Source organism: Lepisma saccharinum, chromosome 25 (genome assembly GCF_977018435.1).
Source record: "Lepisma saccharinum chromosome 25, izLepSacc3.1, whole genome shotgun sequence".
In the NCBI taxonomy this organism is placed as follows: Eukaryota; Metazoa; Arthropoda; class Insecta; order Zygentoma; family Lepismatidae; genus Lepisma; species Lepisma saccharinum.
Genome location: NC_139253.1, coordinates 32,508,118 through 32,533,581, shown reverse-complemented (window position 1 = coordinate 32,533,581; position 25,464 = coordinate 32,508,118). Strand labels below are relative to the sequence as shown.

Here is a 25,464-nt window from a genome sequence, read left to right as displayed (position 1 = left end):
TTGTTATGTCAGGGATATTCTCCAGACGACTGTGCAACCATTTCATCAGGAAATTGGTGACGAATTTGTCTTGGTAGATGACAATGTCCGTCCACAGTGCGCACAGATGGTGCACGATTATCTACAGGCGGCGAATATCCATCGCATGCTCTGGCCAGCTCAAAGTTCCGACATGAATTGCATCGAACATGCATGGGTAATGCTAAAAAATGCCATTGCAAACCGTCCTTTGGCTCCCACCAATCTTCGTGAAGTTCTTCTTGCGGCACAGAACGAATGGGATCGCTTACCGCAAGATCACCTTGATCGTCTCATCCTCAGCATGCCACAGCGTGTTCAAGACCTTCTTGCAGTCAGGGGAGGACACACCAGGTGGTAGACAATGTTTCTGGTGGATCCGCTATGACGAACAGTCTTCTTGTGACAGTTCTTTGTTTTTTGGCCTCCATCATGAATTGTGCCATTTTCGTTTTAAACACATTTCTGCGAAAATTGTACGTCTTTTGTTCCCTTTTCATTCAACATGTCTTGTTCTTCATCTTTTCTTTTGTATTCCCACTGTCATTGTTAATAAACCTTGTGCTTCATATATCTATTGTCATTTTCCATCCTGATGCAAAACTTTTTTGACTGTGTTTAGATGTGACTACATAGACAATGTTAAATTATACTATTGGTTATTGCTTTGGTATAATCTTTGCTCACCTTGGAAACTGAAAGAGAGTCTGGTAACTTGGATTCCTCTACTACCTATCTTTGTTATCATTCTTCTGAAAATAGTGTTAGTAAGGTCTCCTGGCAGCATAGTGGTAATGTTGTCACCTTGTGATCAAAGGCCCCCAGGTTTGATACCTGGTGGAGGCACAATCCTGCAAGCCGACAATGCTAAGTACCGGTCTTCCCTAACTGTTGTTGACCGTGGGCGACCTTGACCAGGCCTCCTTCGTACTGTACCTGTCTGTTGAAATCGTGTCCACAACCTGGAAATGACACTGCGTGACACACCAAGGGCTGCAGCCACCTCACGTTGTGTTTGCCCTGCTTCCATCCTCCCAATGACTCTCCATGCGCTAGATTCCCCTAAATCGTGTTGTTCTGCCATCATTCCTATTCAGCACTACTCAACTGAATCCCACCTGCACTTACGGTCTGCCAGCACCAAACAACCGGTGTTCCCAAGTGACCTTGTGATTGCTCCTCATATCACAAATTCTGCCACGTGCCTTATGGTGTCACTTAGAGAGCTCTTCATGCTGATGATTCATCACAGATGAATTGTGCTGGTTGAGGACACACTCACTTCATCAATATACATTGCTACTTTTGACTTTCCAACTTTGGTTTTGGGATTTCTTGCTTGCTCCCCTAATTGTTTTGACCAGTGTATGAACATCCCACAGATAGCTCGATCAGACATCCATAGCGAAAGTAGAAAATGTTAGATAGGGGATATTTGGTCGAGCCTTGGATTTGGAGAAAATGCATGTTCGACCAGGACTTAACCCAGCTCTCTGCTCTGGTATACGCTAACCAGTCTGGCTTCGCCAAACTTTTGTGTGTACCAAAATGTTAATGAACTGGGGGATGTTTTACGAAAATTTTGCTAGCTGGGGGATACTATTCCTCCGCATCCCCCTCACTTCAAGCAATGCCACCATCTAAAAATATACACTTCGTGCTTCCAACAGGTATCGAACCCAACACACCTTCATTACATTACCACTACGTCATCGGAGAGGATCATCATTCCAATCGTTGATATTTGCTGATTGTACATAATATAAAGCTTATATTACGTAGCACTTGTCATGGATATTTATTATATAACGGATTTACCATCCAGTGTTTAGCTCATTTTCGGTGGGGATAGATTGCAACACTGGGTCAACGCATGGGTTTGAATTTGAAATGACCATCCCGGCCGGGCTCGCTCGGTCAGTTCGACAAGGATGGCGACACGTGTTGCACGGAGTCTGCTTTGTTTTAAGACTCGTAAGCAACTGCAATGAGTGTGTGGTGTTTTGTGTTTAGTGCAAACTTGTTATCGTAATCTACACCTGCAAAGAAGTTTATTCTTATGTTTGCATTGAAGGGAATATCATAGTGACAGTAGGTTATTTAAAAGCTGTATAGGAGAACAGAAACACTTTTGAATTTGAAATAAAACGGAGTACCTCTCTAGCCCACCCCTCCCCTCTCACCCAGGCACCCCCCTTTTGTCAGACCTGAGGCCTGCCATCTAGCGTGAGCATTGAGAAACAAGTAGTTCCTTAAAATCTTTGCTAGATGCCACTAGCGTCACCAGTGATGTCATGGAGTGACGAAAGCCACAGAATTTAACATTGAGTTAACGCGTCTCCTTCAGTGGTTTGTCTATGGTTCAGACAGATGGGCAAAACTTCCAGGTGCTACATGTCTGTATCTTGGAACCATGGAACATTCCTGTGATCTTATCTCGCATTTCTCATATGGCAGTGGTGAATATTTCCAAGGTGGTGTATTCAGCGATGAAAGACCTTGACCTGCCATGCACATGACAAAGAATGCAAGTCCAGCGGGCATTTCGGGCTGCTTCCCTCCTGTTGTCAGGAGCTCTTAGAACAAGAAAACAGGTCAAGGTCAAGTTAAAATAAGATCCAAGCTCTCTCCACATTCAATCTTCTCTTCTCGACTTACGCAGGTGTCTACTTTGAATAAAGCGAAACCGGGTTTGCCAAAGGGTCTTGTAAACAACTTCGTATTAAAAATTATCCATACTTAAATGCATTAAAAATCCTATCTTATCTCCTGGGGAATGGGAAGAACTTTGGATTAAAGGGTACTTCATATTAACCAATATCGTATTAACGAGGTTTTCCTGTACTTAACTACACCACCAATCCAAAATCCAACCGATAATTTCCAATATCGATACCTGGTAGCAGACAATACTAATACATCGGCATTGTTTTAACTCTACAATTCGGATGGTTTTGGATTCTAATAATTTGGATTTAACTGTCCATGTGTAGCCTCGATAGAAAGCTACATGAAAGAACTAGCAGCAATTACCCTGGTCTAGAAGCTAGATAGCAGTGGTGGCAATGGAACTCAAAAGGCTGTTATGTTGCCCAGTTCAGTGTAGTAGTTTGTATTTTCTTCCACATTCTGATTGTTGCTCATCATATTGTGGTATGAAACTTGAGATTTACAATTGCCAAGCAAATAATATAATAATATACTTTTACAACTTGCAAATACTCTATCTATATTTTTTACATGAATCTTTCTTGTAATTTTGTTCACTTCTTTTGTTCCAGACCAATAAATAAATGACAGTTTTGCAGTTTGGAATAGAAGAATGATGATAATTTTCAATATACATGTATATATTTGTGCAGTTGATCTAAGGCAGCATACTATATCAAAGTAGACTCATTTAAAGAATGGAAAAAATGATGATTTTGTTCCTTTTTCATGATTTTTTTGTGTGTTGTTATATAAATATGGAAAGAAATCAGAGGCTTCTCATTTTTACATGAGGTAAGTAAATATTTTTATATTTCTTATGTTGATATCAGAGTTGTGGTTAAGGAATTAAAGAGACTTCTTGAATGTTAAACAATAACAGGAAAAGTACATTTTTTGAGAATAAGAGAGTTTTTGTAATTTCTTCAGATTACAAAAGAAAAGGGGGGAACTGTAATTCTTAGTTTCAGAGATATTAAATTTTATGGTGAGATGTAATTTCAAATTGTGCACCAAAAATAACCCTGGTATTGAGGCTAATACGATGAAGAACAGCATGAACATCTAAGGATTTAAGGTGTAAGTGTTCTGACTGATTAAAAAAAAACAACTTATTTTTAAATACGGATAAACTAGTACTCCCTTTATCCATGAAACTGTTTTTTTTTCTTCTTTGTTGTATTAATTTCAGTGGCCACTGCCACCATCCTCGTTAAAACTTGTTGTATGCTTCGCTTGCTTCTATTGTTCGTAGTTCTCCGGCTGCCGCTAGCTGCCCTGTTGTTAACTGTACGTCTGCGTTCATGTTGTCTGTTATTTCCCTGTGCTAACTGTAGTGTGCCTGTCCACTATCGATGTTTAGCTCATATGGGAAGTGCATTATGGCATGTGTTTCCTTAATTTTCATGTGTACGAGTGTGTGGATGGTGTGCTTGACTTGTACCTTTTGTTGTATTTTATAGCTATTGTATTTGATGTGTTTAGCAAGACCAGTAGTGGGTTGGGCTTTTTTTTTGCATCTGTTAGGTGTTGTTGGATTCTTTCATTGACAGATGTGATGGACCTGCGGATGGGAGAGGACAGTTTGTGTTTGTTTAGTTTATCAGCTATTTTGGCATTGGGTTTGTACACTACTTTGATGTCATAGAGGAGAAGGGCTTTGGATATGCAGTTGGAGGTGGTGGGATGGTAGGGGAAGGCAAATCACTTATATTTGCCATTGGAGGTTGATTGTGGCTGGGTAGGGCTGTATTTCTGCTTTACTGCACCAAGTGAAAAGTTGTGCTTCTGTGTAGCCATGTTCCAGGGCTATTTCAGTGATGGTGGCTCTCTCTTCTCATAGATCATCTTCTCTGCAACAGTAGGAGAAGGCTCTTTGATAAAAGTTCAACCACACATTAGCTTTTTGTTTGGGGGGATGGCTGGAAAGAGCCTGTATGTACTGGTTGCCTGCATCAGGTTTTCTGTAGACAGTGGTTATGAATTTGTTAAGTGTGCGGCTGATGGTGATGTCCAGGAAGTTTATCTTGTCATGTTTCTCTTGTTCTACGGTGAAGTTGAGCTTGGAGTGGATGCTATTTAATTTTTTCAGTAGAAGGTTGAGCTCTTTTGCCTTTTTGTATGTGACTATTGTCTCGTCCGCGTACCTTCCATATCAGATGTATTGGAGTTCTGGAGTGTGGAGTATCTCTTTTTCAGTCAAGTGCATGACTATGTTGGCTAAAGGAGCTGATAGCGGATTGCCCATGGCAAGGCCTTCGGACTATTTGTTGAAGTTATCCTCAAACTGAAAATAGTTGTGTTTTAAACAAACTTCCAGCAGCCTGATTGTTTCATGTACCTCTAGTGCAGGGATTCTGTTTGTCAACCATCTTTCAACTGAACGCAGAGCTAGGTCTATGGGGATTGAATTGTGCATGTCTACTATGTCAGTGCTAGCTAATTTTGCACTGTCAGCTTGTACAATTGACGTTACTAGATTTTTAGCATCGGCACTATTGCGGAACACATATGTTAGTTTGTGGTTGAACTGGGATATTTTGTTTTTTAGCCAGTTCTCTAAGTTCACATGTAGGGTGATTGAAGCCAGCAATTATAAGGCGCATGGAGATTCCTGATTTGTGTGTCTTGGGAATGTCGCAATGGCCCAAAGCATGACATGAGTACTAGTTTCTCCGTATTTATCTCTTCTCCCAATTATGAACTTATTTTTGCTTTTTATTTGTTTATGGAATACGGTAGAGCTGTTAGAACTTGTATCAGTTTCAGCTTATATTCCCAAAATTCTTATAATTTTACAGATTTTATATTTCTCTAAATACAAGGGTCGTTCAAGGTTGACCGGGACTTTTATTTCTGCATAGGAAATAGGTAGCAGAAGAAACACCAAACTTTGTCAGTTTTTCAAAGTATTCTCCGTGCGCGCCGAGGCACCGTTGCTGTCGTTCTGGCAGCTCCTGAATTCCTTTGGCGTAGAATGAACTTGGTTGTTGTCGTAGCCACTGGAGGACATCGCTCCGCAGTGCTTCGTCTGTCTTGAATTTCTTCCCTCCCAGATGGTCTTTAAGGGGTGCAAACAAATTATAATCACTGGGGGCTAAATCCAGACTGTATAGGGGATGGGGCAGAACTACCCAGCGCATGTCGGCCAGAGTTGTTGTTGTCACATTGGCCGTGTGAGGGCAGGCATTGTCATGGAGAAGAATGACATTTCCAGACAACATCCCAGGTCTTTTCTTGCGAATGGACTTTCGTACAGCACCACTCAACAATGTGGAGTAATACTGGGCATTAATCGTTCTCCCTTTGTCCAGAAAATCCACATGGATAACGCCCTTCATGTCCCAGAAGACACTTGCCATGATCTTTCCAGCGGAGGGCTGCGTTTTGCTTTTCTTGGGGGGTGGGGAACCTTTATGCCGCCACTTAATGCTGCTTCTTTTGGTCTCTGGGGTTGAATTGTGCAACCATGTTTCATCACACGTGATGATGGATTGCAACAATTCATCACCTTCTGCTCGAAACCGATTCAGAAGCTGTTCACAGACCGTCCTGCGTGTCCACTTCTGATCGAATGTCAGCTGGCGGGGAACCCACCTTGCACAGATTTTGCGGAAGCGTAAGTGGTCGTGAATGATTGTCTCAACACTCCCGACACTGATATTCACCTCGGCAGCAATATCCCGCACTGTTACTCGCCGGTTCTCAAGAATCATTTGCTCAACACGTGCGATATTCACTGGTGTGACTGCAGTCGGGCGAATGTGTCCATGCGCTTCATTTGTCACCAGCTCCCGTCCTTCGCGAAACTGCTCACACCATTCGTACACTCTTGTCCGCGACATCGTTTGTTCACCATACTGTGCTTGCAATTGTCTGAAAATCTCAGCTGGTTTCACTTTCTCCTTCACGAGAAATTTGATTACACACCGCTGCTCCACGGCCACAGACACACTGCTTGCCGCCATGTTCGCTGCAACTGCTGTGCATGCGCGAAATATGTCATGCCGGGCGCTAGTTACTCGCGTAGGAATACATTACGTCACCCGCACGTTTCATCATGATCCGGCTATTCATTGATTTTTTACGTGCGAAAATCCCGGTCAACCTTGAACGACCCTTGTATTTGTGATTGAGTGTATCATTCTGTCATTTTATTGTTGCTTTTATAGTCATAAAAATTGAATTCATGCTCTCTGATTTTGTGAAATAAATTTCTAATGTGAAGTTGCTGTTTCTATGGCAAAACATCAAAATGAAATTACAGAGCCAAAGGCATCATTCTGGTTCTTCACTAAATGCTTGCTATTTTATGTCAGAAGTGTTGTTGGTAAACTGCATATTGTTACTTTATTGGTATTGGTAAAATTTTCCTTAGACTGTTCATTTCTAAATACAACATTTTGTAAACTGAATAAGCAATTTGAATAATGCATTAGTAAAATGTTCATCAGTCCATCCTTAGTATCTACACTGAATCAGCTCTTTGAAGAAAGTATTGATGAAATTTTCATCATTTCATCTGTATTATCTAAACAAAGTATTTTGTAATCTGAATGAGCTCTTTCAAGAATATATTAGTAAATTTTGCATGAGCCCATCCTTAGTTTCGTAACAAAGCATTTTACTAAATTGGTTATTCATGTTGAGGGGAATAAACAACGTGGTTTATAATATAAGACGTAATCTTTAGTAACCGGCCGAAATCTCAAGAGAAAAGTTGTTATGCTTCCCCCAGGAGACTCGAACCTGCACACATTGGAGCCCAAATCATGATGCCTTAGACCACACGGTCATGGTGTGGGACTAGTATTCAGACAAAGCATTTTGTAAACTGAATTAGCTCTTTGAAGACAGTATTGCTAAATTTTTAATTCCTAGTTTCTTAAAGAATTTTGTAAAATAAATTGGTTGTTTGGATAGTTATTGGTAAAATTTTTATCAATCCATTTCTAGCATTATGGTCTAAGGTTTCTTCCCAAGACAGTTCCCTGGAAACTCAAATTGGGGCGTTCAGAAAAGCCGCATCAGATTTCACCCTCTTGGAGGGTAGGTCCCGATGACATGCTCAGCGAGACAGAGATGGAGCACTACATTACATAACACAATTTCGAAGCTGACTATGTTTATTCAGTTAGCAAGCAGGAGCGATCCAATTAGTTCAATTAGAGGAGACACGTTAGGGGTGAAGGGATGTGCACTGCTGACTGGCCTGAGGTGCCTTTCCTTTGGACATGACCACCCTCTAATGAATTCTCTGCGGCCAGCAGCAATCACGCTCCTGCAACTAGACATGGATATCCTGACCTACTATCCGTGATGAAAATATTGATCTCTCTGTTTACGTGCTTGTAAGATTGTACCCTATGGAAGGGAAAAAGTCAAATATACCTCATTGGAAAGCCAAAAGCATCTCCTTTTAGACAAATGCAAGACAAAGTGGTTTTAACTCTGTCTCTTCTCTATTCAGAAAAAAATGTGTGTGTGTGTTTTTTTATATAAGTCGAATTCAATTGTGTATAGGTTCTTGTAAACCTGTCGCAATTTTTTTTAATTTTTTTATTGGAGCTTGTTTATGTGGAAATATATCAGCCATATATAATGGTGCTATCATCTGTGGAACAGCCACAGTCAATGTTTAATTATGATGTTGCAATCTCGGTAATGGTCAGCCGAATAGTCTTGCAATGCACATCAAAATGATGGCCGTGGAATAAAAATCAAATTTTCATATCTCATTCTTGCACACTGTGAGAATTGAAAACAACAGAGAGAATTGTTTTTCTTGGCCCTGCGTAATTCACATCATTGCTAAGAACCCATGCGGAGTAAGTGAGCTTTATTGTCAAGCATCTCAACTTTCCCTTTAAACTCCACGTCCAAACAGCTTTGATACATTAATTGAGCTAAAACAAAGTGTTGCACAAAGTAAAGCATTGTAGAGTTGCTGTTGCTGTAATTTTCTTTTGTCACTTCTGTGTTAACGTTTTTGCCATGAATTATTGCCTGAACTCTCACAAGTTCACACGTGTGTTTGTATGCACAGTATAAGTGGAGGTGGTTCTGTGAAGTGATTATTAGACTGCATGAAAATGGCAAGAGGGTAATATCATAGTGGTGCAAAAGAAATTATAGTCTGAGCCAAAAGATATATCGTAAAGTAAAAAAAGTAAAGTGCTCCCCTGTGCATAGCACCATGCCATGAAGGCGTATAGGGGGTGTGGGGGTAATGCCCCACACTTTCTTGATCCGGTCGTGAGTAGGGGTGATGTGATCAGCCCCTGACCACCTTTACCCCCCAGGGTTTCCCCCAGGTACCCATGTTATTCGACGCTGGGTGGGTGCCGGGGCCGCTTCCATCGTTAGAAAAGTTCCCGGATTTGAACCGGCCGGGGATCAAACTAGCCCTAGGAGTTTGTAAGGGAAATTTCCGAGCACCCTGTATAGATAAAAGCTAGAAAAATGCAACAAAAACTGCAGTACACCCGGAATATTGCTTCCATTTGCAATATGAGAAATATTTTATTCATTATTTTATGCTGAGACAATACTTTGGATCGGCTCAATGGAATACACTTCCATGATTCCTGCAGCGAAGCAGTAATGCTGTGCAAGTCTCCTGTAACCCACGAAGTCTGAAATTGGCTGCCCTGCCATATGTCATGCACCTGTTTGCCATATTAGGAGTGCGAAATAATGATTAATATCTTGGGCCATATTTGAGGTACACACACCAAACTTCTGGATTTTGATCAAATGTTTTGTATCAAAAGTTTTTTGTAATTTCATAGAATTTGCAATTATGCATTTCCAGTTTGCACATTTCCATAAAATATCCATTTTTGAAGTATCTAGTAAAGATCTGCATTTGATTTTCTCCACATAAGTGCAAAAATAATCAAGCTTCAACTACACAAAATCTCACTTGAAGATTGGAAAAGAAACTACACTTTTCACTGAAATTTTTATTATAATAATAAAATAAAGTAAAGACTAATTTTCAGATAACACTTATTAAAAAGTAGACAATTGAAGCTTTCCAATGAGTCCTCCCATGGAGTACAATTTTACAAGTCCCTAAATAGATGGCTCAATATTTATGATGCAGATAGTAGTTGCCGGCTCCTGGTGGTATGCTTCCATTCTCCTCCTGAAGCAGATTCTGTACTCCTTTTATAGTGCTCTCGGGAGTTGGGTAACACTTAGGATAGGTTTTCTGGGTATGGCCGGTAATGCTAGTTTTGTGACAAAGCATTTTGCAAAAAGAATTGGTTATTTGAATAAAGTACTGGTAAAATACTTGGATCTTGAGGTAGCGTACACAGAGATCTAAGTAGTTTAATGTGAGGATGAACCACAGGTAGACTTCGAAGCTCAGTGGAAGAGCATTGCAGATTGCAACATTCAAACTTTCCATCATTAATTAGTTATTGTATGAAGCTCAATTCATGTGCTCACGTGGTCTGCGTTGTAACCGAAGAAACTGTAATGTACATATATCTAAGGTCTAAATCACCATCCCTGAGACCTTCTGTAAACAAACGGTCTCACTGATTCGATGTATCACTCCGCGTCAGCTGATCCATGACCGCAATCATCTGCTGTTACACTCATAGTTTGCCGCACCTATTCATTTTATATAAGAGCCTCTGAATGTGAGAACCCGTTCTCAAAACATCAGACGAATATGCAGCCGCATACATTGTTACTCTCCCGGTCATTCTCTCTTTCATAACCATTAAAACTGCAGACATTGACACACCACTGCACTGGGATACCAACTTAACCACTTCATTTACAGGTTTCTCAGGATACTACTGACATAACGTTACATAAATATTGAGTAGAATCTGTTTCTCACCCCTTTGCAAAGGCTGTCCTTGCTGGTGTTTTGAAAACAAGCTCGGAGAACACGGAGACTTTCCCTCACGCATAGAACTCGGCATGTTATTTTTCTAAGGCTAAGTCAGGCAATATTACTAAGTTGCACTACTTCCTTGCTGTTCACATGATGTACACAAATCTCTAAGCTCATTGAAAGTTATATTACTACAAAATGTTCACACTTATCTTGCCTTGCCATGTCACCAAGTTATTTTACGAAGTGCACTATATTTGGCGGAACAAAAATCGTTATTAGGATGCTTGTCAAAGTTTCCAACCGCAATAAATTTACGAACTTTTTGTCTTGTTTTGATCATCATCAATATATTTATTGGACTTACAGCAATGCATATGGCTGTTTATGCCCATTATATATTTTATTTACATAAGATACAATTTACATAAAATGTACAAACAAATTTCAAATACACTCCTATCTATATCATCCTTAGAAATATACATTACCATGTTATATCATTTTGTCTAAAAAATGCAAGGAAAATATATTCAAAGAAAGAAGCCAAATTTATGGGAAATGATTACTGGTGCAAAGAGTTAACCATAAAGGTGAATAAATAAGTAAAAAAAGAAAGAGCATTGGGTTTAAAGTGAGACGTCATTTGCGGCAGCGTATCCCATACTACAAATTGGCCATTGTTTTACCTTACGTAATGAATCCTGTAACAACGCTGGATTTTCGTGTGGATTATTTTACTTCTATGAGTTTGCAATGCTTTCTGCATGCAGGTGGTTTTGTTTACAGAAGGTGTCAGGGTTTGTGATTTGACATATAGTCAGGTCGTCTTCCAGTCTGGAAATTCTGGAAAAGTCAGGTAAATTTACTGTTTCTGGAAATATCAACATTTTTGTAGCAGTGCACTAGAAATAGGTTTGTGAACAGAGGATAAGAAAGAGAACAAACAAGAAATTTTTAATTCGTTGTGGACAAACTATACTTCAGTTCGGTATATCTATTATTACTAGTAGGTACAGTATAAATTGCTTATTAAATACTCTAGGAAAAGGCGTCATCATTTGAAGTAGAAATGTACTACAGTAAGTGGTTATTGGCATTTATCCACTTTCTTGTTGCAATTTTTGAGTTGTGTTTAAATACATAAATTGGCCTAATGACCTGGTCATGAAAGTTTTGGTTTTTCGTCGGGAAAATGTGTAATAGTCCATCAAGGATATGAAATAGTACCCTAAGTGGAAAGTAAAAAGTTTCTACCCTTTTTTTGGGGGGGTGGGCTTCATTAACTTAGCTTCAGATGGGTAGAAAACAGGCATTTATGAAGGATATCTTCTTTTTTCAGTACCTTGTGGACATTCATTACACCAACCTGTAACAGTGAAAGGTCAGAAACCAGAAATTGCCATCAGTTCTGTATTCCTGCTGTGATACATAAATCAATGCTGAGCTGAGATTTCTACAAATGTATCCACTAGAAGTTTACTTTAGAACAGACAGAACTCTTGTTCCCCTAACATGAAGAATTGAAATATGAAATTGTGTATTACGACAGCTTTGCAACATTACAATAAAATTCTCAGGTGTCCTTTGCTTAGAAATGGATGCATGCTTCTGCTATATCATCTCAAGGAAATTACTGGTAATAGTTTCAGGAAACCGAATATTGTATATTTATATGGAAATATTTGTAAAAGAAAAATAACTCGACTTGTGCTTTCAAGAAATAGTTCCTAATAGTTTTAAAAACAACTCTCTATTACGTAAAGATAGTAGAAATTTTGTTTTTTTATATGAATTTTTGTTGTATCAGGAGGTGTGTTGAAAACTTTCTGAACCTGGTTTTTCATAAAAATTGTGTCTTGCACAATGAATTTTTTTTACAAATTATTTATATCGTAGAATTTAGAACAAAATTTTAGGATTATTATTTCCACTAAATCATGTTTATATAATATAAAGAGAGTATCACATGACTTGATCAGCACATTGAACAAATGCTTCAATTTTGTAGCAATTCCTTTGCAGATTGTTTGCTACTTTATGTACAGGTTTGTATGAATACTTGTCAGTGCAAGTTGCATTCTCGTGAGACAGTTTCTTGTACATGTTTTAGATGAAATTTTGAAATGAAATATGCTTCTAGCTATAAGGAGTAAAAATGAAAATGTGCAATGTTTCATCATCAAAGTTCTTTTATTGTTTGAAACTTTATTTGTTGTTAGTTTGTTGTTCTGATCTACAAGTTCAATCTCTAATGAAATAATGTAATGGTAGCACATCACTATGTTCATATATGGTATTAAATATATTTATTCGTGATACCAGTTTAAAGCTTCAGGCTTTGTATGAAAATAACAGGCAATACCTATAAAAAAAATATGGCACCAATGCTGGAGAACAATACATGAGTACCAGTGGCAAATACTTATTTTATAACTTGATGCAATTGAGTTTGCAATTTTTTTTTTTTGAACATTTCGTGTATTGTATACACACAAAACTGCTTCATCAGAAAAATTGAAATGCATTTAATTTATTATTTCAGTTTTGTAAAAGTACAGGGTGAACCTAAAAAAATAGACAGTTTCAAAGTTTTACAAAAACTAGAGTTTTAATAACATGACTGAAATATTTACATGGTTGGAAGAGTATGTCCTGAAGTTTACATGGCTAAGTTACAAATGTTCTATGTGTTACCCTTTTGTAACACGACATATATCCTGTTCTCCTCTCCCAGGACTTTTTCCCTTTCACAGACAACAGTTTCCTCAAATTACTTGCTCCAGTCGTAGATGGACTGCCATATGTGGTGGTTGTTTCCATACTGTGTTCTAAAACGACGCTGTACGACAGTAACAGAATTTGTTTTTGCAAATTCAAGCACTCCGGTAGCCTTTTCTACCTATCCAGCAGCCATATTTCAATTTATAAAGTGTTTAATCTGTCTATTTCTTGTAGGCTTGCTCTGTGTAATATTCCAAATTGCATCAGATACTGTTGGGCAGCTTTCTATAGATTTTTCAACACTTATTTGTATTTGTCTTGATTTAACCTCACTGTGTATAAAAATTATTCAGAGTTTTTATGTAAAGTTAATGATATTTTCATAAGTTGCAAATTCTTTCTGCATCTTTGAGAAGGAAATGGATTATGAAATACCAGTGTTTCTTCCTTGTAGTCAAAGAACCCACTAAATGTAAAGAGCTTCTTTACTAAGATTTCCACAAGTTTACACTTTTTTTTGGTAGAAATATATTAGATTTGTACTTTATAATGTACAATACACAGACATACATACACACCAAAACAACATTACTTTTCTACAAGACCTAAATTCACGCACAGTGGAACCCCGATTTTACTTTTTTTCAGGGGCCTATAAATAGAAAACTTGAGGGTGGGTGAAACTCGAGTGTGGGTAAGAAACAACTTGACAACCAATTTTTGGGGGGAATGAAATGAATTTAACAACAGGAAAGAAGTAATATCGTGAATTCCTTAAGAGAAAAGAAATCAAGACCTCCAGTGAAAATCAGTGGCAGATTAATGAGTTCGTAAAGGGGGAAGATGTGTGACTTTTTCTTTTTACTTGTCACATTGAAGTTTTTTTTTTTATCCAGGAGTAAATGCTTAATTTTAGACCTCAAAGAAAGGAGGAGGGAAAAATAAATATTGTTTCAGACATTTCGGGGAAGGAGGCAGCTCTGCTTCCATCCTTGTCCTAATGTGCCCATGAGCATGCAATAAAATGGGGGCTGAAACACTGAACACTTTTTAGTAATTACAAGAACAGTGATGCTGCCATAGGAGCCCCTTCCACCTCCCTCAATTTACCAGTCTCCCCAGCATGGTATTTAAAAAAGTAAAAGTTCCCATGCACATTGCACCATACCATGAAGGCACATATGGGGGAGATGTGGAGGTAGGGTCCCACACATTCTCAATCTTGGACAATTTTGGAGGTGATGTGATCAGCACCATGCTCCAGTCACAGGACAGCTTCATGCAGGCACAAGACCAGAAGAATTCTGTTTAGTCTCCTGCGTGGCAGTGAGATGCTCTACCGACTAGATGTGTACCAAAATCAACTCGCCCACCCAGAAAATATTGTCACATATCTCTGTCTCCCTATTGTTTTTTTCTGGTGCTGTCACAACACCCAAGCCTCACGATCAAGAAGGTAAAGGAGGTACGGCAAATGTAAGATTGAAGTATAGGAAGGTAAAATCTGTGTTTCACTCTAAAGTTAGCAGTGACATATTGCATTATATTAAAAGATTGTGAGTACATTATGAGTAGTATCACCTTTGCATTTATAAAATATATGTTTGTGTGTTATGCATTAGCATTAATGTTCATTTTTATTTTTGGATAATGAAATACTTTGCATAGAATTTTAATGTGCAACTCCTACTATTGACAAATATAAATTGCTGTATTTAAATGTGGTTGCATTTCTTGATTTTGATACATGAATGAGGTAGTTTTTGTCTGTGTATACTATAAGGACCTTTTGAAACAAAAATGAAAATTTTGGTGTTGGGGATGGAGGTGGAATTAGAAAGTAAGTTTTTAGATGAAATTACTTTGTTTAAATTTATATTTGTAAACTTTGAATGACAGAAACTGAGATGACTTTTTTTTTCTTGTATTACATTGCAGCTAAAAAGAAAGTTGGACATGTGGCCTTTTTTTTTTTTTTTGTTATTCTCAAAACACTAGTTGTGTTTGATTTATTTAATACTTAATTTATATTGAGATATTTGCTCAGTTCAAAAACAAAACTCATTCTTTTGTGTACAGAAGAAGGATGAAATCTACCATGTACCTATTTGATAGTATAGAGCAAGGGTTCCCAAAGTTTTTTTGTTTTACTGTGCCTTTAGAGTCTCAAGATTTTTCCGCTGTGCTCAAGTCAGAATGTAGGCCTATCCAACACTTGCAACACTCAGTTAATGTGGTTAGGTTGCTTGCCTAACCATTTCATTATAAAAAGTACTAAATAAGCACATATTTGGAACAATCATATCAGTGATTGAATTTCAGTGACAATATTGGAACATTTCGTGGCACCGTGGTGCACACTTTGGGAACCACCAGTATAGAGATGAATAGATTCTCCCGGGCTATCGACTGGTGAGTTGTGGAAAATATTGCAAGCTTTCAAGAGCTAATGTCACTCGCATCTTCACTTCTACCCTGAAGATGAGAGTGTCGTTTGCTCTCGAAAGCTTGGAATATTTTCCACAACTCACCTGGTCAATAGCCCGAGAGAATCTATTCATCATTTGTCGCCAGGAAAGCTTCAAGTCTTACTTCACTGATATAGAGGTTTATTTTAATCTTGACTTTTATATTGTTGCACCAAAATAACAAACTCTAATCACTGTTATTTGTGTTAAAGTAAATTACTTTATGACTGTAGAAGTAACTACGTAGAGGTTCCTTGTGCTATAGTTACTTTCTCATGCATATATATGTATAAATGTAATTTATAGCTCTTTACTTTTTCACAAAAGATAATTATGAAATCGCTAAATGCAAGAATAAGAGAGCGTTTATTTAGTTCTGTTTGATGTTAACAACCAACTATGGTTTCATCTACAAATACAGCATGTGTCACCACTGAGACAGGTGTTCTGTAACTAGTTCCAGGGATCATACAAAATGAGGAAAATATAGCTATAAACAAATATTCATTAGCTCATTTGCATGTGACATGTACTGGGATGCATATAATTATACATAATAAATATATATTTTGATATACTTATCAAGAATAGTTAGGCATACAAAGTAGTTTAACATGCGTGTTCTTCCTGAAATGAAATAACTGAAATACTTGCTGTTTGTTTATGACTCAGGAAGACTAAATGGGTACACCTATAGTGGAACAATATTTAATTAACATTTATAATGTAAATACTTCATTTGAATGTCGCAACCATTGTACATAGTTTCCATTTTCTTATATTTAGGTGTCATTAATAACAATACAATCTGCATGGTTGTAGAAACCAGTACCTTTCTGCTTAAAATTTGTACAAAAAATTGATTGTCTTATTTATTATATTTTATTAATAAAGAGTGAGAATGGAATGATGTTGTAGCAAGATAGAGTAGTATTAGTACTACATGATGACTATTTGTGCTGTAATTACCTTAGGATATAGGTGCAAATGATTGAAATCAGTTAATTTATAATGTGCTGCTCTGTGTACGTGAATCATGTGACATTTCCTAGTAGGAGGGAAAAGTTTGTTATGTAGCCTGTGCTTTATATTTTTTTAATAGTATTTGTCTTGAATGCAGCTACAGAAATAAATATATATTGAAGAAATTTTGTACCTCGTGTATCTTCATCTACATACTTACCATTAAAATGCCTGACAATTTTATGGATCTACTATTTTTTATAAATAATATATGGTTCGTTCAGTTCACAATTTTTGTATTAAGGAAATGAAGTTATTATTTAGATTCTCAATGTGCTCCATGTTATATTTGTTTGCCTGTTGGTCATATTGGATATTGACAGCACACTGAAGAATACTGTCATGAATTTGTTGACTTCATTAATTAATGTTAATAACCTTAGAAAACAAACTGTGTATGTAGAATTCTACTGGTCCAAAGTCTGATTACGTATAAAGTAACTGTTCCCCTGTGCTTTACACCACGACATGAAGGTCCGTCCTAACTATACTGTGAGTATGAATGTACGTGAAACTGAGATCATGGTAGGCAAATTTACAGTTTAGTCAAGAGGTTACATTGTTTCAACTTACTGCCTGCGTAAACAATGCAGTCGTCGCAAAGTTACAGTTGGTGCAGAGTAAGGTTAAAATAACTAGAGAACCTTGTTCCTACAAGGTCAATTCCTTCGAACAAGAATAGTTACCATGTGTAGATTGTGCAAGGATCGCATCCTAATCTTGTGTGAGTCAAATGTGTGCATCAGCAGGACATTTAAAAGGCTACATGTCTTCGCAGGAAAGCAGAATTGCATCAATCGGAATTTTTCGGAGTTAACAGAAAACTGATGGAATGGGAGGAAAAAAATGTCAACGTAACCAAAATCACGACCCATCATGAATGTAAAGAGCTACATTGAAAACCGGGGAGGGGGAAAGGAAGGAAGGGTGATGGAAGAAAAAAAATGCAAGAATTGCGGCTCTGTCGCACCGCCACACACTGGGCAGAAATGAATGATGCATATGCATCATGCGTGTGCCAAGGACTCGGTCGCATCTCATGACGTAGGAAACGATCATCCGTGCAGTTGAAAGGTTTGTTGTGCGAACCCGCAAGGCGTGGACTCTATTTATGTGTCACCTGATTACCAATTACGTTATAAAAGAAATACACAGAATTTATGCCACGTTCATTTATGCATCTACATGTCATCATGCATGTCGTGTGAACAAAAGCAATCTCTTTTTTTCTGATTCATGAAATGGACAATATTCGGTATTAGGGAAGGTTCAGTATCATTTTCACCAACTATGTCATTGATTTGTCCCCCATTTGCATAGGTGTGAGGAGCAAGGTGCTGTCCAGTTTTTTCCATAACAAACTGTACATCCCATAAGGTATTTTGTTCTATTTCTAAGCAATCCTCGTCATAAATATGATCCCGTATGGAATGAAATGCGCTATCTAAGTCATTCAGCATTATAATGTTCCTTACTTCAAGATGTTTCTTTACAGGCTTTGAGCAACGGAAACGATAATACAGTAAAATAATCGCTATAAAGAAGAAAAAGGCAAACGTCGCTATTACTTGTACAATTTACAAACAGGTACTGAAACGCTTCATTCATTATCTCTGGAAAAGGTAATGCCTGTACTTGAAAAAAAAGAAAAATAACTGACAGCTGAAAAAAAGGAGATCGTGGTGCAGTGGTTGCGCACTTGCTCCATGTTCCAGATGTCCAAAGATCGATCCCTGCTGCAGGGGCAATACATTTTTTCACCGCATTATCAACTTCTTATTTCGATTTCTATAAGGTTTGCCCAAATGAAAGATTCTTGTTTTTCTCTGTAATGATTTATCGGTTGGAATACATGAACATACAGGAAGTAAAATTGATTCATGGTGATATATCCCCTACACATAGTCACCTTGTCTGTTCAAGCAAGTGTCCCAGCACGTCACAAGTGTATGGATACCCTGAGCAAAGAATGTCCGTGGTTGATTGCGGAATCAATCTTCAACAGCGTCCCTGACCTCAGCATCGTTGGCGAACCGGTGGCCCTTCTGATGTCTTTTTAGTGACCCAAAGATGTGGTAGTCGTAGGGCGAGAGATCGGGGCTGTAGGGAGGATGGCCGAGGACTTCCCAGTGGAAACGCCGCAGCAGATCACGGCACACCTGTGGTATCCCAACTGACAATGTTTCTGCAATCTCTCAGGTGGTAATTCGGCGATTTTCCCTTACAAAGTTGTCTACGGCTGCAATTGATTTCTCGGTGATGGATAAGTGTGCTTGACCAGGTCTAGGCATGTCCCCAGTGTGCACACGTCCGTCACGAAATTCACCGTACCATCTGTACACTGTGCTGCGATACACACTCGCATTCCCATACACATTCTTTATACGACGATAAATTTCAGCTCCACTAACACCTTCTGCCTTCTTCTTACATACGTACAACGCCACCTACCAGTGCCAACACAAAGCTCTGCACAGTTTAGCTACGACATTACGACAAAAATCTTAGTTTCATTTGGGCAACCCTTATAGATTGCTGCCGTACCTATGTTAGAGATTGGCTGGCTTCTCCGAGGACTTGTCGATCACAGTAGTCTGCTGATTGAACCAGTGTAATTTTTATAATGATTGAAGGTTCTTGAGAAAGTTCTTGCTGCTTTGTGGATTCGATCCTTTGATCTCTGGAATATGGAGCACGTGCGGTAACAACTGTGCTACACTATATTTTACTTTCAAGTTGTTTTCCCTTGCTACTTGAGGATCACAGTAGTCAGTATGTGGTAGTAATAGAGTTGGACAGCTTTAAGATGACTGCAAGTCTTTTAAAAATGTTTTCGTTCCTGCGGGGGTCCGATATTTGGAATTCTGTATCATGGAGCAGGTGTTGAATAATTTGATTTCACTTGTACAGTACCAGTTGTGAAGTCCAGGCTCGTCACCATGTTCTTTACATAGATTGCATCGTGTATGCATATTACATACTCTACTTGCATACTGTTGTTCTTCATGCGTAGAAGCAGTTCGCTATTCCCATATTAATGTATGGGAACCAACTCGAGTGCAGAGGAAATAGCAGATTTTCTGTTATGTCCTTTCGAAAGATTTCAACGTGGATACGGAGCAGTTGGGGCACCTACAGTATTCCTCAAGTAGCAATGTTCCATTTCTTGCCAAACGGCCATAGCCATCAAACATTAAGGTATTCTTCATCGCTAGACATATCTATGAATTGACTAACTGAAAATATTCCAGGTAGAAAAACCTTTCCCCCATCAAACCTCACACCCATAGGGTGGAACAGGTCTGTGCACAAGATCCAGTTCACCTCGCTGGACAAAGGGCAAATGCCTCGAGCAGGAATCAAAGCTTGAAGTTAATACCAGAGTGGTGTAACGTTTGCCTGAATGACGCATTCCACTTTCCAGACTGGTGAGAAATTAAAGCTTCTGTGGAAGTGATTTTTGAAGTGAATGATCTTGTTGCGCAGTGGTAAGAGCAGGTGGTCAGTAATCTAAAGGTCCAAGGATCGATCCCAGCCGGGAGTAGAAATAATTTTCAAAGACACGCCGCTATTCTTTTATTTTAATTTCCAGGCTGACGGCTGAAAACGGAAAATAACGAGATCGTGGTGCAGTGGTTGGGCACTTGCTCCATGTTCCAGAGGTCCAAGGATCGATCCCAGTTGCAGCGGCAATAAATTTTTTCACCGCATTATCAACTTTTTATTTCGTTTTCTAGATTGCTGCCGTACTTCTGTTACAGTTTGGCTGGCTTCTCCGAAGGACTTGTCGATCACAATAGTCTGCTGATTGAACCACTCGAATTTTAATGATGATTGAAGGTTCTTGAAAAACTTATCGCCGGTTCGTGGATACGATCCTTGGACCTCTGGAAGATGTAGCACGTGTGCTAACCATTGCGCTACGCTATATTTTACTTTCAAGTTGTTTTCCTTTGCTACTTGAGGATGACAGTAGTCAGCATGTTGTAGTAATAGAGTTGGACAGCTTTAAGATGACTGCAAGTCTTTTAAAAATGTTTTCGTTCCTGTGGGGGTTCGATATTTGGAATTCTGTATCTTGCAGCAGGTGTTGGATAATTTGATTTCGCTTGCACAGCATCAGTTGTGACGTCCAAGCTTGTCACCATGTTGATTACGTAGATTGCATCGTGTACGCGTATTGTGTACTCTAGTTACATACTATTGTTCTTCATGCATAGAAGCAGATCTCTATTCCCATCTCAGTGTATAGGAACCAACTCGAGGGCAGAGGAAATAGCAGATTATCTGCTCTGTCCTTTCGAAAGATTAGAACGTGGAGCCGGAGGAGTCATTCGCCCCAAGGCACCTACAGTGTTCCTCAAGTAGCAATGTCCCATTCCTTGTGAAACGGCCACAGCCGTCAAACATTCAGGTAGTCTTCATTGCTAGACATGTCTGCGAATTGACTAACTGAAAATATTGCAGTTGAAAGACTTTGTGCAGATCTCTGCACAAGATCCAGTTCACCTCGCAAATGCCTCGAGCAGGAAGCGAAGCTTGAAGTTAATCCCAGAGTGGTGTAGTGTTTTGCTTGAATTATTGGCATTCGGGCGGTCCAAGGATCGCTTTTCTGTAACGTTTGAAACTTTTTCAAGTACTTAGATAATTTTCTTATTACACTTTCCAGACTGCTGTGAAATTGAAGATTTTGGGGAAAAGATGTCTGAAGTGGATGATCTCGTGGTGCTGATGAAGAGCATACTCCTAGACAGTTATGTGCTCCTGTTATACAAAAGGTCGAAATATCATTAAAAATAAGCAAATGTCTGCAGTTTGTAGCACGTAGTTCACTAGGAAGCCGCGATTTGGCATTAATGTATTGAGATCAATGCTGAAGATTTTCTCCACGGTTATGGTCGAAATCGAGTGAAAAAATGGTTGTTTTATTTAGAAGTTCGTTCAAAAGCAGCAATTTTGTCTGTTGGTATCAGGAGCAGATAACCGCGGTAGAGCTTACCTTTACTACACTAATGCCGTCTGGTGGCTATGATGGGGAGGACTATGTGCTCCAAGCTTCGTATTACACTTTGTTTTTCAGGCGATTTCAATTTTTTCTATTATTAGCTAGCTTGTCTGAATTTTTTTGATGTCCAATTTATCCACAGATATGCTAATCAGGATTGGACCTACACTTTAAAGTGGCTCCCCAGGGTACCGAACCCAAATTTTCCTATGTGAAACACACAATTTGCATGGATCATGATTCAATATAGTTTACTCTTTGCCAACTGGAATTAAATTGGGGAGCTCCGAGTGAGTTAGTGTAATCCGTTCACGAAGTCCTACAATGGCTGGAGGTCGGTCGGGCCGACCACCCGTGCCCCGTGCCCCTAGTCTGGCTGCAGATCTCCACGCCTCCTTGGTGGCCACGTGGGAGGGAGGCCAGCAGTCGGTAGGTAAGCCTTGGCCCAATATTGGGCTGTAGCGCTATAGGGTTTTATTACAAGAAATCTCTTTTCCTTCCTCCAATATTCTATGATGTATTTATGGCAATATCTGCTCGTGAATGAGTCTAGAAGGAGCAGCTCCCATGTCATGTGATCCTGATGCCTTAAGTTGAAATTGCATGGAAAAATGACGAAATGTCTTGGGTTTGTAGTATCTAGTTCACTAGGAAGTCACTAGATCCCATTTGTGAATGCTGAAGGTATCCTTCATGGCTGTTATATGTTCCTGATACTTATAGTTGAAATTGAGCTAAGGAAAATAGTTGTTCACTACGTGCTCTGAAATTTGAAGTGTTGAAACATCCATCATACACTCTGGACTTGGCATCTGCAATCTTGTGGGCAGGTGGACCGGGTATGTTGAAAAATAACACACAGACAGGAGTGTAGTGGGTGATACTTCCATGTAGCCAGCGGCGACGCCAGGATTAATCATCTAGGGGTGCTGAGTTTCTGCGGAATTAAATTTAGGGGTGCAACGTTGAAAATGAAGAAAAGATGAAATACGCATGCATTTCTTAGTACCTAAATCAAATATCAATCAACTTTTAGTAGGCATCTATGATAATATGCTAATGAAACTGAAGAAACTAGTGACTTCCTTCATTTTTGCCTGATTCTAGCACATCATCATCAGCTGGAAATTTGAAAAGAGCAGTTTGTTCAAGGTAGGCTGATGACATAGATGACTGGAGGATTCTTTTTTCGTGGAGAGGCAAGCAAAGCAAGGCATTTTTCCATGGAAAGAAGTCGAGATATATCCCCCCCCCCTAAGAGCGTTGTTCACTCTCTCTGAAAAAAAATCCTTCAGTTTGAAGTTACGATGTTCCTGCAAAACACTTATAATAATTAACTTTAATAACCGTACCTGAAATGTTTTTGGACTGCTTCACTTTTCTGAAAATGTTCCATTGCTTTGTTACCCCTCTTTTCATATACATTCATTTTACATAATACACAGCCTACTTATGTTCCCATTAGGGGCGTATCCAGAAAGAAAATTTAGGGGGGGGGAGTCCATCCAGGAGTGCCCATCCTCCAAGGCCAATGGCATGTCCCCCTCTATAATAATATGATAATAGTTATCTCATTATTATTGTGCTTGTTATTCTTGGAACCATAATTTTAGAATTGAATGTCTGTTGACACTTTTCAGAAGCAGTATGAAATATTTCACTGAACTCTTCATTTGAAATTTATGAAGTGTCTGAAGCATTTCTGTCTCTTGGCCAAGAAAGAGCACAGGCTAAATTGTGATGAGAGCTCTAAATACTTTGACAACTGTACAGTGAAACTGAAAAACTTTTCTGATAAAGAGTACAATTAAGAAAGTCCCCTTTTTTAACTGCGGCTAGATGATCACTTGCTTGGGGTGGTTCACTTGAACAGCTCCACTTAACTGAATAGGTTGAAGAAATTTTACAAAAACATAACGTGAATCATTATTTTTCTAGAAATGAAGTTTCACACATTAATGTCTGGCACATAATGCAATGTATTTGTTTTTAGTATTTCATTTAGTGGATGTTATTCTCAGAATCCACAAAATAATAAAGGACACCTGGACCTACCAACAGTGCAAAGGAAAACATACAATCACTGACATTGAGCTATATACATTTATCGAAAAACACAAACAAGCTACTTGAAACACAAGAAGAAACAATTCTTAACAACAATTCTGAAGAAATAATGACACGGGCCGCTGATCTTTATAGGAAAATAATTGCGGAGTATCTTTCCCCTGGCACCACCCCTGCATGTAGCATACCCCAGTAACTACAGTCTTGCAAGCCAATGTTATCTCTGTAGGGTTGTGCATTGTCCTGTGTTTTGCCCTTAAATATGCTGAATGGCTTGGTTGGGTATTTGGCTGATGCCAAGGCATCCAAATTTTCAATAGGAGAGGAAAGTTCAAAAATGGATTCGCTGGCATTAGTCAAAGGTTCAGCTAAGCTTTAACTAGGAAAAGAGATTTGAGACCTCAGACACACATTGTGATTTTAGTTATGGAAAGCGGTTGGTCCAAATATAATGTAAGGTAAAGGTAAAGTTTAGTCCTCCTCCGTGGCCGTGCGGTCTAAGGCACCTTGCTTTGGACGTCGGCTGCAGGATGGCATGGGTTCGATCCCGGGAATTTTCGGCCGGTGGCAACCCACCATCGTGAGGAAATTGGGGAGCTCCGAGTGAGTGAGCGTAATCTGGTCGCGAAGTCCTACAATGGGTGGGGGTTGGTCGGGCCGACCACCCATCCCCCTAGTCTGGCTGCAGATCTCCACGCCCCCCTGGTGGTCCACGTGGGAGGGAGGTCAGCAGTCGGTAGGTAAGCCAGGGCCCAATATTGGGCTGTAGCACTATAGGGTTACTTTTTAAAGGTAACGTTCCCCGTGCATATCACCATGCCATGAAAGCACATTTAGAGAATGTGGGGGACGGGTGGAAATAGCTCAAGTGCTGACACACCTAAAATTTTAATTTCAATCAACACACAATCAATTTTTGTAAGCACTATTGTAAATTCCTTATGCTGTTATTTAATTACCTTCACTCACATAAATGAATTTTGTTACTTCGTGAATACAAGCTCATATATATAACCTAGTTATCTGATTCATCAGTATCTTCATTTAATTATTACTAGATTATACTGTAATAAGATATAGAAAATCATGTGGGCCTCACATTTCTTGTTGAAATTGCAAAAATCAGCATTTAATTTTCATCCTGCCATTGCTAACAACGGTGCAATCTTTTCAGCAGTGTCGGACTTACCTAGATATATAAGACCATGGACAAACACTTCAATATCCTCCTGCTGTGACATGTAGGAAACACACCCATCCCATATAGCGATTAATCACATAACCTGCTTCTTCCATGAAAATTAATGTTACATTAGTGAAAATAGAATGTCAATCATCATTCTTCTCTGAATAGTGACAGTGACTTGCCAAAATTGACACTTAAAAATAACATAGTCTTGAAAAAAGCCATCAGGATTTTGATTTGTCCCAGTTTTTCCCACTTTTGTGTCAGGATGAGAGTGATCTGATGAAACTCGTGAAGGGACACTCCCAAACAACACACCGGACCTCACCGATGGCATAGTGGTAACGTTGTCACCTTGTAATCAAGGGGTCCTGGGTTCAATATCTGGTGGAGGCACATGACACAG

At 39.0% G+C, this 25,464-nt stretch overlaps 1 protein-coding gene across 2 annotated transcripts in view; it reads left to right on the top strand.

The window, feature by feature from the left end:
* LOC145978583 (uncharacterized) overlaps positions 1-16,915 on the top strand; it is a 57,146-nt gene extending 40,231 nt beyond the window's left edge. For both annotated transcript variants that reach the window (XM_083111289.1, XM_083111287.1), the window contains exons 9-10: positions 3,300-3,522; positions 11,928-16,915. The gene's annotated coding sequence lies outside the window, so the exon portion shown is untranslated. The remainder of the gene's footprint in view (positions 1-3,299; positions 3,523-11,927) is intronic.
* Positions 16,916-25,464: the final 8,549 nt, after the last annotated feature.